This window comes from Coregonus lavaretus, assembly GCF_964263955.1.
Source record: "Coregonus lavaretus genome assembly, chromosome: 5".
In the NCBI taxonomy this organism is placed as follows: Eukaryota; Metazoa; Chordata; class Actinopteri; order Salmoniformes; family Salmonidae; genus Coregonus; species Coregonus lavaretus.
Genome location: NC_139992.1, coordinates 42,299,224 through 42,313,785, shown reverse-complemented (window position 1 = coordinate 42,313,785; position 14,562 = coordinate 42,299,224). Strand labels below are relative to the sequence as shown.

General features: G+C 41.8%; 1 protein-coding gene across 1 annotated transcript in view; it reads left to right on the top strand.

The window, feature by feature from the left end:
* The first annotated feature begins 539 nt into the window (after nucleotides 1-539).
* The window catches only part of LOC311129040 (chemokine-like protein TAFA-2), a 52,957-nt gene continuing 38,934 nt past the window's right edge, over nucleotides 540-14,562 (top strand). Inside the window, exon 1 of the mRNA XM_084161296.1 lies at nucleotides 540-1,117. The gene's annotated coding sequence lies outside the window, so the exon portion shown is untranslated. The remainder of the gene's footprint in view (nucleotides 1,118-14,562) is intronic.

Sequence of the window (14,562 nt, the reverse complement as noted above, 5' to 3'; positions counted from 1 at the left end):
CACCATTGGTCTAAAAGGGCATTATTATAATTTTCACAATTTCACAGTATTATTCCAGCCTCATAGTGTGGAGATGTGTGTGTGTGTATTTATATATATATATAACACAGGAAAATCACGTGTTTGACTGCACTGGGCCTTTAAGAGGTTAATTAAAGTGTGTGCAATATCCAACAACACCTGTTCTCACATAAGACCATTAAAAGGTCTCAATACAATAGATCTACTTATGCAAAACGGGTCTCCTAACGCTCACATATGCCAAAGTTAAATCTTGCACACTACTAGACCAATGCAAATCCTACCCCTAGGCTATGATGTCATGTCTATTACAACTTTTTAAGAATCATATTTAACGATATCATGATGCAATTCAATGTCATCAATCGAAATTCCCATTGCGTAAAACTGCGCAAAGAGATTTTTGTGTGGCCTCTTGATGTGATTGACCAAGGCTTATTAGTGTGTTTATGCCAGTGGCGATGGATAGTGTTAGTGGCCTTGTGTATGCCACTATGATGGGTTGTTCCCGAGTCTGTGATGAGCGCGGCGGTCGGTGGGTGTCTGTCTGTATGATGATAAGTTGGTGCGCACGGCGTGCATGCAGCTAGTCTCCGATGCAACTCAGTGGAATACAGACTGGTGCCGCAACTGAGGCAGAAGTCGGGACAATTTAACTTCAATTTTGATCTTATTACTCAATTTTATGTTAGATTATATTTTATTTTCTCTCACTTCAAGGGTGATCACACTCCGTTAAGACTGGGACAAATTAATGACAGTGTATCCACACATTGGACAATAAATAGCCTGACTCTCTATCAGAAAGCATAAGAAGAAGACGAGAAAGCACCTGTATAATTTGTGGGCTCTATCAATCTGCAGTCAAATATTTGTTCCATGAAAACGAGCAGTGTTTCTTTGTGTGCGCAGGGATTTAATTTTCGGAGATCCATCACTGTGTCAAGTAAAATTGGACCCGTCCTGCACAAATCTAGGCTGTGCTGATGTCGCCCGCGGACAGACGCACCGCTGGATTGTAGCAGTGCGGATGGATTAAAGGGCAACCTTAAAACCTTTGGAGGGCGCAAGGTGCGCGAAGGGAGCGGGGCAGCAGGTATGAAAAGAAGCTTGCTGTTAGCACACTTGGTCAATTTTGTGTGCCTGATAATGATGGGCTACTGACACTTTTTTTCTTTAAAAAAGTGTGCGCAGTCAAACACTATTTTTTTTATTGCGTGTTACAAGAGAGTTAGGCTACAAGGAGCTCACCCACTAGGCACATATGTCATTTCAACGTCTAGTTTTGATTTACATTTTGTTGGAGTTGTCAACTAACGTGAATTCAACGTGCAATGAACAAACAATGTCACCATGTCATTGGATTAAGGTTAAAAGTTGGGTGAAAAAAAGAGGACCTTTCCTTAGTTGATGACTTTCTGCAAATCCAATCAGTTTTCCACGTTGATTCAACGTCATCACATTTGTTGTTGTTGAAATGATGTGCAAACACTGTTGATTCAATCAGTTTTTCAAGAAGTGTTTAACTTGAATCTTATCAATATCCAATCAAGTCTGAAATAATTAGCGCGATAATGACTGGGTTCGCTTTAATCTTGATGTTGATCAGACTAGCTCACAGCATGAGTTTAATTGCAAGTCAATCGCCCTCATCTCGAGAAAGCGCACCTCGAGTGGTGTGTGGACCTCCATTTATTAGGCTCTGCCAACTGCATCCGTTCATTGTTTATTTTCTCTAGATCAAAAGTTTAACCACTGACATTTCTGGCATCATTGTAACTATTTAGAGTATCTTTATAATTAGAAATGTAGTTGACAGGGAGTGAATTAACGCGCGCAGGAGATGTATGCTAATTCCAAATCTAAAACTGGTTCTCTTAAACCTTCAGAATCAGACATCCCTTAATCCTTCTGACCCCTTAATATGGTTCAACTGTCAAGTTGCTTGTCTATTTGGTCTTGGGGCCGTTAATCAGGGAAAACCATATATGGTGATCCTCCATCCACTCCTTTTATGCACAGACATCCGTTGGTCTGCCGACAGTGCAACCATTGTTTATTCAGTGGGTTGCCATACAAGACAGAGCTGCTGCTTCAACATTGGTCCACTGTCAAGATCCAATACTGAATAGGCTTGTAAATTAACAGGCTAAATGCATCAGAAGGGCAAGTGTGTCCTCTGGATAGCCATGCAACCTAATGACTAGCTGTTCAACACAAAATAGTATACCAGAACAAAAGCATAGGAGATTTATGTAGGCCAGCCGAAATCCATGTTTACATTTAAAAACAACAGGGATGCAAAACTACAAACCTGCTCTCTCACTGTGGAGAAGCTAAATGTGTTCTGGTCTTATCAACAAAACCTAGGGTTTCAATCAAATAGGTTGTCTGTTTCTTTCCATTTTACTGTGTGCCTGCACCTTACACCCTCCATACCAATTCAGAGGCACATGAGGTGTTCTTGCATCACCACAAGTAGCATACAGATTTACTGAGAGGCTTGATATGAAATAGACTTTAAAATGTGATCTCATCCTACTGGCAGTCAGATAGAGCAAGTTAATGACAGCATTAATACATACCATGATACACTATAGATGATATAAATTAAATGTGGAGTCTGAAGAGCCTTGCGGTGTTCAGGGATGACGTTATCATAAATCTCAGTCAATAGAATATCTAAGCTGTTTGTCAGATTTCTTAGAATATTCCACATTTTTATCTCTCCTGCTCATCTCGTCTCACACTGACATTGTTAATCAGATGACATGAGCATTTGTCACCAGTGACAATTATATTACACCTCAGGGAGAGGGTATACGGGTTTCAAAGACCGGAAGAATTTGCACACACAGGAGAAAGAACACGCACACACACACACACACACACACACACACACACACACACACACACACACACACACACACACACACACACACACTCACACTCACACTCACACTCACACTCACACTCACACACACACACACACATACACACACACACACTCACACTCACACTCACACTCACACTCACACTCACACTCACACTCACACTCACACTCACACTCACACTCACACTCACACACACACACACACACACACACACTCACACTCACAGGGGTGAATACATAGTAGTTAATCAACCTCAATAACCAATGACAACTACTGACACCTGCCTTAACTCCCTCAAATAGACAATTGATGCATGCCTGGCTCTTATCTGGCTACACTGTGAGGGGACATATCACAGAGAAATTCCCTCTCCAGCTGGGTGACCTGGTGCCAACTGTCTGCAGCTGTCTGGCCAGAGCCGGATGATGATTCTCCAATGTCACATCCCTGGTGTGTACTGTGCCCTTTCCCATTCAGGGCATTACCACTGGTCCATCCATCTATGAATTTGAGAGTGGTTACATTTCCCTCAGCTCATTCCTTCATTTTATCAAACAAAGTGGCAGGGGTTAGGCTGTTGAAATGACAGATTAGTCCTTTAAATGAGCAAAATTGCTTATTGGTGGGTTATGAACCCTGCATTGACCTGCTGCTATGTTAACCCATAAACCACTGTGGTTCAAGTTCCTCTGGAGCTTTTCTGTAGTGTCTGACTTGACCTTTCAGTAAGAGTCAATGAGGCACCCTAGTTCAGGGGTTCCCAAAGTGGAGTCCGAGGAGGTACTGCAGGGGGTCCATGGTAAGATCTCAATATACAGTACCAGTCAAAAGTTTGGACACAACTAATTATCAAGGGTTTTTCTTTATTTTTTACTATTTTCTACATTGTAGAATAATAGTGAAGACATCAAAACTATGAAATAACACATATGGAATCATATAGTAACCAAAAAAGTGTTAAACAAATCAAAATATATTTTAAATTTGAGATTCTTCAAATAGCCACCCTTTGCCTTGATGACAGCTTTGCACGCTCTTGGTATTCTCTCAACCAGCTTCATGAGGTAGTCACCTGGAATGCATTTCAATTAACAGTTGTGCCTTCTTAAAAGTTAATTTGTGGAATTTCTTTCCTTCTTAATGCGTTTGAGCCAATCAGTTGTGTTGTAACAAGGTAGGGGGTATACAGAAGATAGCCCTATTTGGTAAAAAAACCAAGTCCATATTATGGCAAGAACAGCTCAAATAAGCTAAGAGAAACTACAGTCCATCACTTTAAGACATGAAGGTCAGTCAATATGGAAAATTGAACATTTCTTCAAGTGCAGTCGCAAAACCATCAAGCGCTATGATGAAACTGGCTCTCATGAGGACCGCCACAGGATGTCTTCACTATTATTCTACAATGTAAAAAATAGTAAAAATAAAGAAAACCCTTGAATGAGTAGGTGTGTCCAAACTTTTGACTGGTAGTGTATGTCTATATATTTGTATGCCTTTTTTTATGAATATTGCTAGCAAGAACATATAATTAATTTTGGACAAGATATTTGTGGAAAAAGTTTAGAGGGTACAATACAATGTAATATTATGCACCCACAATTTATGTTCTTAACCTTTAGATGCACAACATGGGCCTGGGAGGCTCACAGGGATATTGGTATCCACAGTACTCCATAATTGACCATTTTTATTCTACTAAACTCTTCTTTTATTCCCCAAAAATGTTGTTATGAACATAATGCATTGTAATTTAAGCTTTAAAATGGCAACTCTTTCACTCTGCCCCATGGCAAAATGTGTAGAATTACAATAAATTAGCTTTAAAACTGCAATATTTTCTCTCTGCCCGAAGGCAGAATCTGTAGAATTGCCAGAAATTTGCTTTAAAATTGCAAATGTTCTCTCTGATTCCAGAGACTGGAAAATTTTATTTCCCAGGGTCCGAGACTTGATTAGGTTGGCCATGCACTGCAGAAGTCATAGTAAAACTGTCTGTATGCTATTTTAATTACACTCTAAATAGGAGTTGTGTTCTAATATTCTGAGAGGGTCCCTGATGTATTTGCTATCACAAAAGGTGTCCCTGATGCAAAAAAGTTTGGGAACCCTTGTCCTAGTTCACTGACAGCAACCTTCATGAGTTTATTTTGACGACATGCTCATATTTTGGTTTTGTGGTTCAGCGGACATTTCTGAGTTGGGAACTCATTCCACGGTCACAGATTGATAAGAGTCACAGAGGTACATGACCTATAGTCCTAATGGCGATTCTATAAAATCAATACATTGGGGATTTAATCTAGTAGACAATTTCTCTCATTAGACCTAGCCTACATGGGTAGAATATCCTTCAAAAGGACACGCAGACATACTAAATAAACATAGCCTATGACCTTAAGTACTTTTGTCACAACTTTTAATATCAATGTGACATATCCTTGGTGTCACTTAAAAGGCATTGGAATGTGATACATTTTATATTACTCTGCAAAGATAGAACCTATACCGTAGCTCTCGACTCTTCTGGGCTCCATTTTCTTTGTGATCAAAACAAAAGACTTCAGAGGCCAAGCTCTTGCTCCTTTCTCGAGAAACTATAGAAATTTGTGAAAAAAATTGGTAGTTGATTGGCACCCGCTGTGCCTGCGTTTGATGTAAGTCGGAAGCGAGGGCTTTTTCCCCCTCTCTCTCTGCCTGTTCCATTCTTTTTGATCTGCCTTTTCCAATTGGAGTTTAAACAAATTCACCAGCCGCAGAATAAATAGGAGAGCAGAAATGCCAAAATAACAGCCAATCCCGCCCCTCACCACCTTCTCTATCTAACACAACCCCCCCACACACACACACTCCTAACATACACCTCATGCTTCATAGATGTTTTTTCCCTCTCTCCTACTCTCTCTCCCCCTTGCTCTCTATCCAATCTTCCATTTGTGGGCTTTGGCACTCTAGTGCCAGGGTTTTGATAGGTCCTCTCAGGATCCATTTGCCAATGCCATGCGGACGCGTTCGTTAGCATCATGTCCGCCTTCGTTAGTCTTTGTTTAGAGGCTGAAGGCTTTGTTCCTTTTCCAATTTAACCCATTGTCCGTGGTGTTTTGACAATGTTCGCATCTCTCTGCCTTCCCCACCCTCTCCATCTCTTTCGTGCTCTCTCACTCTTTTATTCTCTCTCTCTCTCATTCTCTCTTTCCCTCTTGTCTCTGGAGAGGTACATTGTATATTTCACCATCAAATAATACTGAGTGAAGCACAGCTGTTTTGCACTGTGTTGTGCATCACATGCTTCTATAAGTGGTGGTTTCAATTTAGCAGGATGAAAGAGGTTTATAGTAGGCTTAGCTATTGTGAAATATAGAACATTTCACCATGCATTGAGTCGCTTCCTGTTTGTGTGTTCTACTGACTAAACGGTAATACATTGGCCCATCAAACTGGCCTTGTGAATCGTCTATATACTGTGGATGGCGATGGTTTTAAGTGGGTGGCCTGGTAGGTACTTGCCGTTGTCGACATCCGGTTTCAGCAATTGAGATGTGAGACAACATTACTTACCACAGACAACATTACTTACACAATTATAAAAGAGTAGGTTATTGAACTTGATGCTCTTCTAAGTTCCATGTTGTTGACCAAGCCCACTGGGCAAAAACTGGTTGAATCAATGTTGTTTCCACGTAATTTCAACCAAAAAGTAAATGTGATGACATTGAATCAACGTGGAAAACTGATTGGATTTGCAAAGAGTCAAGGGAATTTCATATTTTTTTCACCCAACTTTTAACCAAAATCCAATGACAGGGTGAAATGTTTGGTTGATTTCACGTTGAATTCACATTAGTTGACAACTCAAATGTAAATCAAAACTAGATGTTGAATTGACGTCTGTGCCCAGTGGGATGGTTCGTTACGGTTTCCAAGCTCATTACATGCGCACTTCGTGTGTGCACACCAATCTAACATAACAATCACCTCTCCCTTTCTCTATACTTGTGATTGTCTCCGAAGATGGCTGGCAGCCATTGCTGTCCCAGGATCCTTCTCTTCTGGTGCGGTGGCTCTCACATCCCCTGTCCCAAATTGCCCCTTCCTCCTCCTCCTCCCCCCTTTCTCCCCCTCTTCCACCCCCTCCTTCTTCATGGGCTGTCCTCCAGTCGTCTGTGATCCTGTTTCACACCGCTGGTCTGCGACCGCCTTTTCCCCATCACGGCCGTTTTATCTCTCCTGCAGGGTCTTAGCAGGGCTCTGCGTGTGGCCCAGTGGCTTAAAAACATGCAGCCGTCACGCAGCTTGCCAGCAAGGCCCAGAGAAGTCTCAGACACAAATACCAAGACACTATTTTGACAGTAGGAAGAAAACTCTCTCTTTTCCTTGCTTTTTGTTGGTTTGTGGGGTGAATATGTAACTACATCAAACTGTTGTTTACCAGTAGGTCTCTGGCTCTTCCAAACGGACATTGTTAACCCTTTGAGCTAAAGCCAAGGTTGTAGCTCCAGGAGGCAATTGCTGTCTTCAGGTCACAGACAAGGTGACATCACAACCTCCTGACTGTCAATGCCTGACTAGAGATTTAGACTAGCGCCTTTACACATGTCTGGCATCACACCTCCCTTTAACACATCTAGGCATTTCAAAGAGTTTCAGATAGCTTTGTTCCTGTTCAAATCAAATCAAATTTCATTTGTCACAAGCTTCGTAGACAACAGGGAAATGCTTACTTACAGGGTCCTTTTCCAACAATGCAGAGTTAAAATAAAATAAAATAAAATAAAATAGTGACACAAGGCATATTACACAGTGAATAACGAATACAAATAACAGGTAAAAATATCATGGCTATACACAGGTAGTAGAACAATATCATGGTTATTGATTGATATTCTCTCTGAGAACCTGAGCCCTAGGACCATACGTCAGGACTACCGGGCATGATGACACCTTGCTGTCCCCAGTCCGCCTGGCCCTGCTGCTATTCCAGTTTCAACTGTTCTGCCTGCGGTTACGAAACCCCTACCTGTCCCAGACCTGCTGTTTTCAACTCTTAATGATCGGCTATGAAAAGCCAACTGAGAGACCTGAGCCCTAGGACCATACGTCGGGACTACCGGCCGTGGTGACTCCTTGCTGTCCCCAGTCCGCCTGGCCTTGCTGCTATTCCAGTTTCAACTGTTCTGCCTGCGGTTATGGAACCCCTACCTGTCCCAGACCTGCTGTTTTCAACTCTTAATGATCGGCTATGAAAAGCCAACTGAGATTTATTCCTGATTATTATTTGACCATGCTTGTCACTTATGAACATTTTTGAACATCTTGGCATGGTTCTGTTATAATCTTCACCCGGCACAGCCAGAAGAGGACTGGCCACCCCTCATAGCCTGGTTCCTCTCTAGGTTTCTTCCTAGGTTTTCGCCTTTCTAGGGAGTTTTTCCTAGCCACCGTGCTTCTACACCTGCATTACTAGCTGTTTGGGGTTTTAGGCTGGGTTTCTGTACAGCACTTCGAGATATTAGCTGATGTAAGAAGGGCTATATAAAATAAAATTGATTGATTGATTGATGGTTATATACAGGTAGTAGAATGATATCATGGCTATATACAGGTAGTAGAACAATATCATGGTTATATACAGGTAGTAGAACAATATCATGGCTATATACAGGTAGTAGAACAATATCATGGCTATATACAGGTAGTAGAACAATATCATGGTTATATACAGGTAGTAGAACAATATCATGGCTATATACAGGTAGTAGAACAATATCATGGCTATACACAGGTAGTAGAACAATATCATGGCTATATACAGGTAGTAGAACAATATCATGGTTATATACAGGTAGTAGAACAATATCATGGTTATATACAGGTAGTAGAACGATATCATGGCTATATACAGGTAGTAGAACAATATCATGGTTATATACAGGTAGTAGAACAATATCATGGTTATATACAGGTAGTAGAACAATATCATGGCTATATACAGGTAGTAGAACGATATCATGGCTATATACAGGTAGTAGAACAATATCATGGCTATATACAGGTAGTAGAACAATATCATGGCTATATACAGGTAGTAGAACAATATCATGGTTATATACAGGTAGTAGAACAATATCATGGCTATATACAGGTAGTAGAACAATATCATGGTTATATACAGGTAGTAGAACAATATAATGGCTATACACAGGGAGTAGCAGTGCTGAGTTGATTTGCAGGGGTACGAGGTAATTGAGGTAGCTATGTACTCTACATACAGTAAAGGTAGGGGTAAAGTGACTAGGCAACCGAATAGATAATAGACAGTAGCAGCAGCGTATGTGGTGAGTGTGAAAGTGTGTGTGTGCGTGTGTTGGGGTGCCAGTGTAAGTACTGTATGTGTGAGTGTGTCCATAGAGTCAGTGCAAGAGAATTAGTGCAAAAGTGCAGGTAGTCTGGGTAGCCATTTGATGAGCTATTTAGCAGTCTTGTTTAGAAGTCTTATGGCTTGGGGGTAGCAGCTGTTCAGGGTCCTGTTGGTTCCAGACTTGGTGCAATGGTACCGCTTGCCATGTGGTAGCAGAGAGAACAGTCTGTGGCTTGGGTGGCTGGAGTCTTTGAAAAAAAATGTGGGCCTTCCTCTGTCACCGCCTGGTATAGAGGTCCTGGATGGCAGGGAGCTTGGCCCCAGTGATGTACTGGGCCGTACACACTACCCTCTGTAGCGCCTTGTGGTCGGATGCCAAGCAGTTGCCATATCAAGTGGTGATGCATCCAGTCAAGATGCTTTCGATGGTGCAGCTGTAGAACCTTTTGAGGTTCTGAGGGCCCACGCTAAATCTTTACAGCCTCCTGAGGGGGAAGAGGCGTGGTCGTGCCCTCTTCACAAGGGGGAAGTGCCGTTGTCGTGCACTCTTCACGGCTGTGTTTGTGTGTTTGGACCATGATAGATCCTTAGTGATGTGGACACCGAGGAACTTGAAACTCTCGACCCGCTCAACTACAGCCCTGTCGATGTGAATGGGGGCGTGCTCGGCCCTCCTTTTCCTGTAGTCCAGGATTGGCTTCTTTGTCTTGCTGACGTTGAGGGAGACGTTGTTGTCCTGGCACCACACTGCCAGGTCTCTGACCTCCTCCCTATAGGCTGTCTCATCGTCGTCTGTGATCAGGCCTACCACCGTCGTGTCGTTGACAAACTTAATAATGGTGTTGGAGTCATGCACGGCCACGCAGTCTTAGGTGAACAGGGAGTTCAGGAGGGAACTAAGCACGCACCCCTGAGGGGCCCCCGTGTTGAGGGTCAGCGTGGCGGATGTATTGTTGCTTACCCTCACCACCTGGGGCCAAGCCCGTCAGGAAGACCAGGATCCAGTTGCAGAGGGAGGTGTTCAGGGTCCTTAGCTTAGTGATGAGCTTCCAGGGCACTATGGTGTTGAATGCTGAGCTGTAGTCAATGAACAGCGTTCTCACGTAGGTGTTGAGACACTGGACCTGTACTGAACGCCATCCTTTAGACATCTGCAACGTCAATCTATAAACTAATTCCAGCTGACATTCTAGAATCTAAACAACTGACATTCTAGAATCTAAACAATCTAGAGAGGGTCACTCCTTGTGATTTGCATGGATATCTCAAATGGAATGCTCCATGACAGAACTGTTCATTTTGACTGAGTGTTTACAGTATGTGCACATGGCATCTGTGTGTTTAAGCCAAAAAACAGTTGATGGATATTTGTGTATACATACATACTATATGGATGTCTATGCATTTCTACTACGATCACCTCCAAAATTATTGACACCCTTGATAAAGATGAGCAAAAAAGACTGTATAAAATAAATAATACAAATATCGAGCTACTGTATATTGTATGCAAAAGAAAAGGGGGAATTTATATTATTTTATACTTCTACAATTGTTCAGAGAAAAATATTTTGTTTAAATAGTAATTTTAAAAAATCTCTAAAAGATAGGTGTCAAAATTATTGCCACCCCTGTTTTCAAGCACCCTCTCCTTGCGAGGATAACGGCACTTAGCCTTTTTCTATAATGTTTTGTGAGACTGGAGAACACATTGGGCGGGATCTTAGACCATTCCTCCATACAGAATCTTTCCAGATCTTTGATATCATTTTGCCTGCTCTTATGGACTGCCCTCTTCAATTAACAATTTCTTTGTGGATTTTGATGTGCGCTTGGGGTCATTGTCTTGCTGGGAGATCCGCTTGCGGCCAAGTTTCAGCCTCCTGGCAGAGGCAACCAGGTTTTGGACTAAAATGTCCTGGTATTTGGTAGAGTTGGTAGAGTTCATAATGCTGTTGACCTTAACAAGGGCCTCAGGACCAGTGGCGGCTCCTGAAAAAATTCTCAGGGGGGGCAATTTTTCTGATGATTTAGGTGACCTACACACATTTTAAAAAATATATGTCCAGCAACAACATGAAGACAGGGGCAGCATATAAGTCAATACTGATATACACATTACTTGCTTCAAAAAGGCCTCATGGTTGAATTGGAAATATGTGCACCTGAGCATAATTCACAACAAGCAAGCAGGAGCTTTTGATAGAGGCTACTGAAAACATTGATGCAAGTTATTGGTAATAAGAAATTTGTATAGACTTCCATATTCTGCCCTCTTGTATAGATTTGTGAAAATGAACAGTGATAGACATTTTGCCTGAAAACAGAATTGAAAAATAATTTATAGAAAAGGTAAACACAGCTATCTGTATGGCTTTGTAAAAATGAACAACCATATTCTGGCCAATTGTATAGATTTGTAAATATGAACAACCATATTCTGGCCAATTGTATAGATTTGTAAAAATGAACATGAACAGATTTTTTATATTTTTTTACTTAAAAAAAAATGAAAAATAACTATTTTAAACAACATCAACTGTGAACTGATTTGGGCGTGTGTGTGTTAAAGAGACAGACAGGGAGGGACAAAGAGAGAGAGAGGCTACATTACTTGTACTGAAACTGTTCTAGCTTGCTGCATGATCAAATTCAGCTGATGCGCATAGCAATGCACGTAATGGGCATTCTTGAAATGCTCACGCACCTTTTGCTGCACACCAGCCTTCTCTCCCCTCATCACACTGGCTCCATCGTAAGCTTGCGCAATGAGTTTGACTTTCTCGTCGTCGGCAAAAAGACCGTTCAGTCTCTCCAAAAGCACACTGGCGATTGAGACTGAGGTTGATTCCGAGATGGGAAGGAACTCAAAAAAGCGCTCCTGCACTTTGTGGTTGCTATCTATGTACCCCAGCACAAGCACCAGCTGTGTCTGTGTAGAAACGTCCGTGGTCTCGTCAGCTTGGATAGCTACGAAGTTCGCCGACTTCACCTCCTCCACAATATGTTCCCTCATGACCGCTAGCATACACTCCAGTAGCTCGTTTTGAATGGTCTTTGATGTGCCCTTGAAAACTTTAGCATTTTTAAGATGGTCATCAAACACCTCATCTAATTGTGCCACAAAGTTGACAAGTCCAAGAAAAATACCAGGGTTGGTGGAGCCCTCAGTTTCATCTTTGCCTCGCAAAGCTAGCCATCTTGACAGTAGTACGTGAATTGATTGACGCTGCTACCCGCTCTTTTCTTAGTTATGTTCATGGTTACTTATGTTACGTATGACGAAAGCGCGTAAGTGCAAGCCCTCCCGGAACCCATAGAGATTGTATTGAAAGCTCTGATATTTGAAAAAAAAAAAGATTTTACATGAGAGTCTATGAGAGACTCCTGGGCGATTTTCAACCTGACTGAAATCGCCCCAAAAGGGGCGGGGCCATTTGAAGCACGACTTTAGCCTGATTGGACATTTAGTGGCAGATCAGACGTCTAGATTAGAACACTGATAACTACTGTTGCCGTGATATAATTGATTAGAAAAAAAATCCCTTCCTTTTCCCGTTTGGCAGTGCGTCGCCCATATCGCCCTAATGAACACACCGCCCCTGCTCAGGACCAGTGGAAGCGAAATAGCCCATAACATCAAAGGTCCACCACCATAATTTATGAGGTTATTTTCTGGTGTGTGTGGCCAAAGAGCTCTATTTTTGTCTCATCGGACCATAGCACCCGGCTCCAATCCAAGGGCCAATGCCGTTTAGCAAACTCCAGGCGTTTACAGTTGTTGGTTGCTCTCAATAAAGGCTTTTTATGGCAACGCTTCCAAATAGCTTATTGGCATGGAGGTGGCGTCTATTTGTAGATTTGGAGACCCCAAGATGCGACACACACACACACACACACAGAGCCTTGCTTGATCTGGCACTCTGCCTCCCTCAGGCTATTTAACCCGGGGGCTGTAACCTAAAGACTTTATCCTCAGAGACTGTGGCTTTCAATCTGACCGCTTTCCTGCTCTTATCTGGTGAAGAGGCCATTTTAATAGCTTACAGCCAGTGCCCTATCAGGCAGCCGAGTGTAGTGAGGATGGAGATAAGGCTGACATGGAGTCAGGCGTGAGTAACAGGATAAAAAGACCACAGAAAAACAGGGAGGTTGAGTCTTTCTCAAGGGAAAACAATGGCCTCAGGAATACTGGGAAATATTCATAAGGGGACCCCATTCAATTAATTAAAACTAGCAAAGTTTCTTGGTTTCCGGGAACCAGCAAGAATAGCATGAACTATCTGGTAGTCAAATGCTATGATATAGTGATATAGCAGTCAATGGAATTGGCAGTTAAGTGTTTGTATGCTTTGTGTGTGTGTGTGTGTGTGTGTGTGTGCAGGCGTGCCGTGCATGCATGTGTGTGTGTGTATTGTTATTATAAACAAAAACAATGGACCAAGTTTGTATTTGTTTTGTCATTTTTTGTTGGGAGGTTTAAAGGTACAATATCAATTTCAATTAATATATTTTGACTGCCACTGAAAAGAAAAACAAAAGTAAGAAATACATATATAGAAATGATCATATTGAGGATTTGGTAATGGTAAAATTGGTAGGTAAAGAAAAAGAAACAAAAAGAGGTGGGCCTACACCCCCTACTCCTGTTAAAGCAACTGGGATATTAGTCCATCTACTGAGGTCGAATTGATTTGAGCTTTCTGTTAAAGTTTCTGGCAATGGTTTTATTTAAGGAAGGAAATATATCTATTCCTAAATATTTAGAATGGAAAACGATTGGAATTCCATAAGTAGAGATGGAGTCAGGGTCTTGAGAGGCAACAGGGCAGATTTGGTTAGAGTTATTTTATAACTTGAGATGGAGCTGAATTTGTCTATGATCTTCAAAACATTTGGGAGGGTTTGAGATACATTGTCTAAGTAAGATATTGTCAGCGTATAATGAGATGACGGGATCCATAGAATTGAGAGATTAGTGTAATTTCTTTTGATTGTCGAATTGCCTGGGCCAGGGGCTCCATAGACAATAAAAAATAGCAGAGGTGAGATCAGATCACTTTGCCTGCTACTTCTAGTTATTCTGAATGGAACAGAGCAGGTATTGCCTGTTATTACTATGGCTGAGGGATTGGCAAATAATATTTGTATCATATTAATGAAATTGAAGCCAAGTCCATCCAAAGATATGACCATTCTAGTCTATCAAAAGCCTTTTCTGTGGTCATAGTGTTATTATGATCACTGTGCAACACATGGCGAATCAACACACTCCCTAGGGTAAATGTC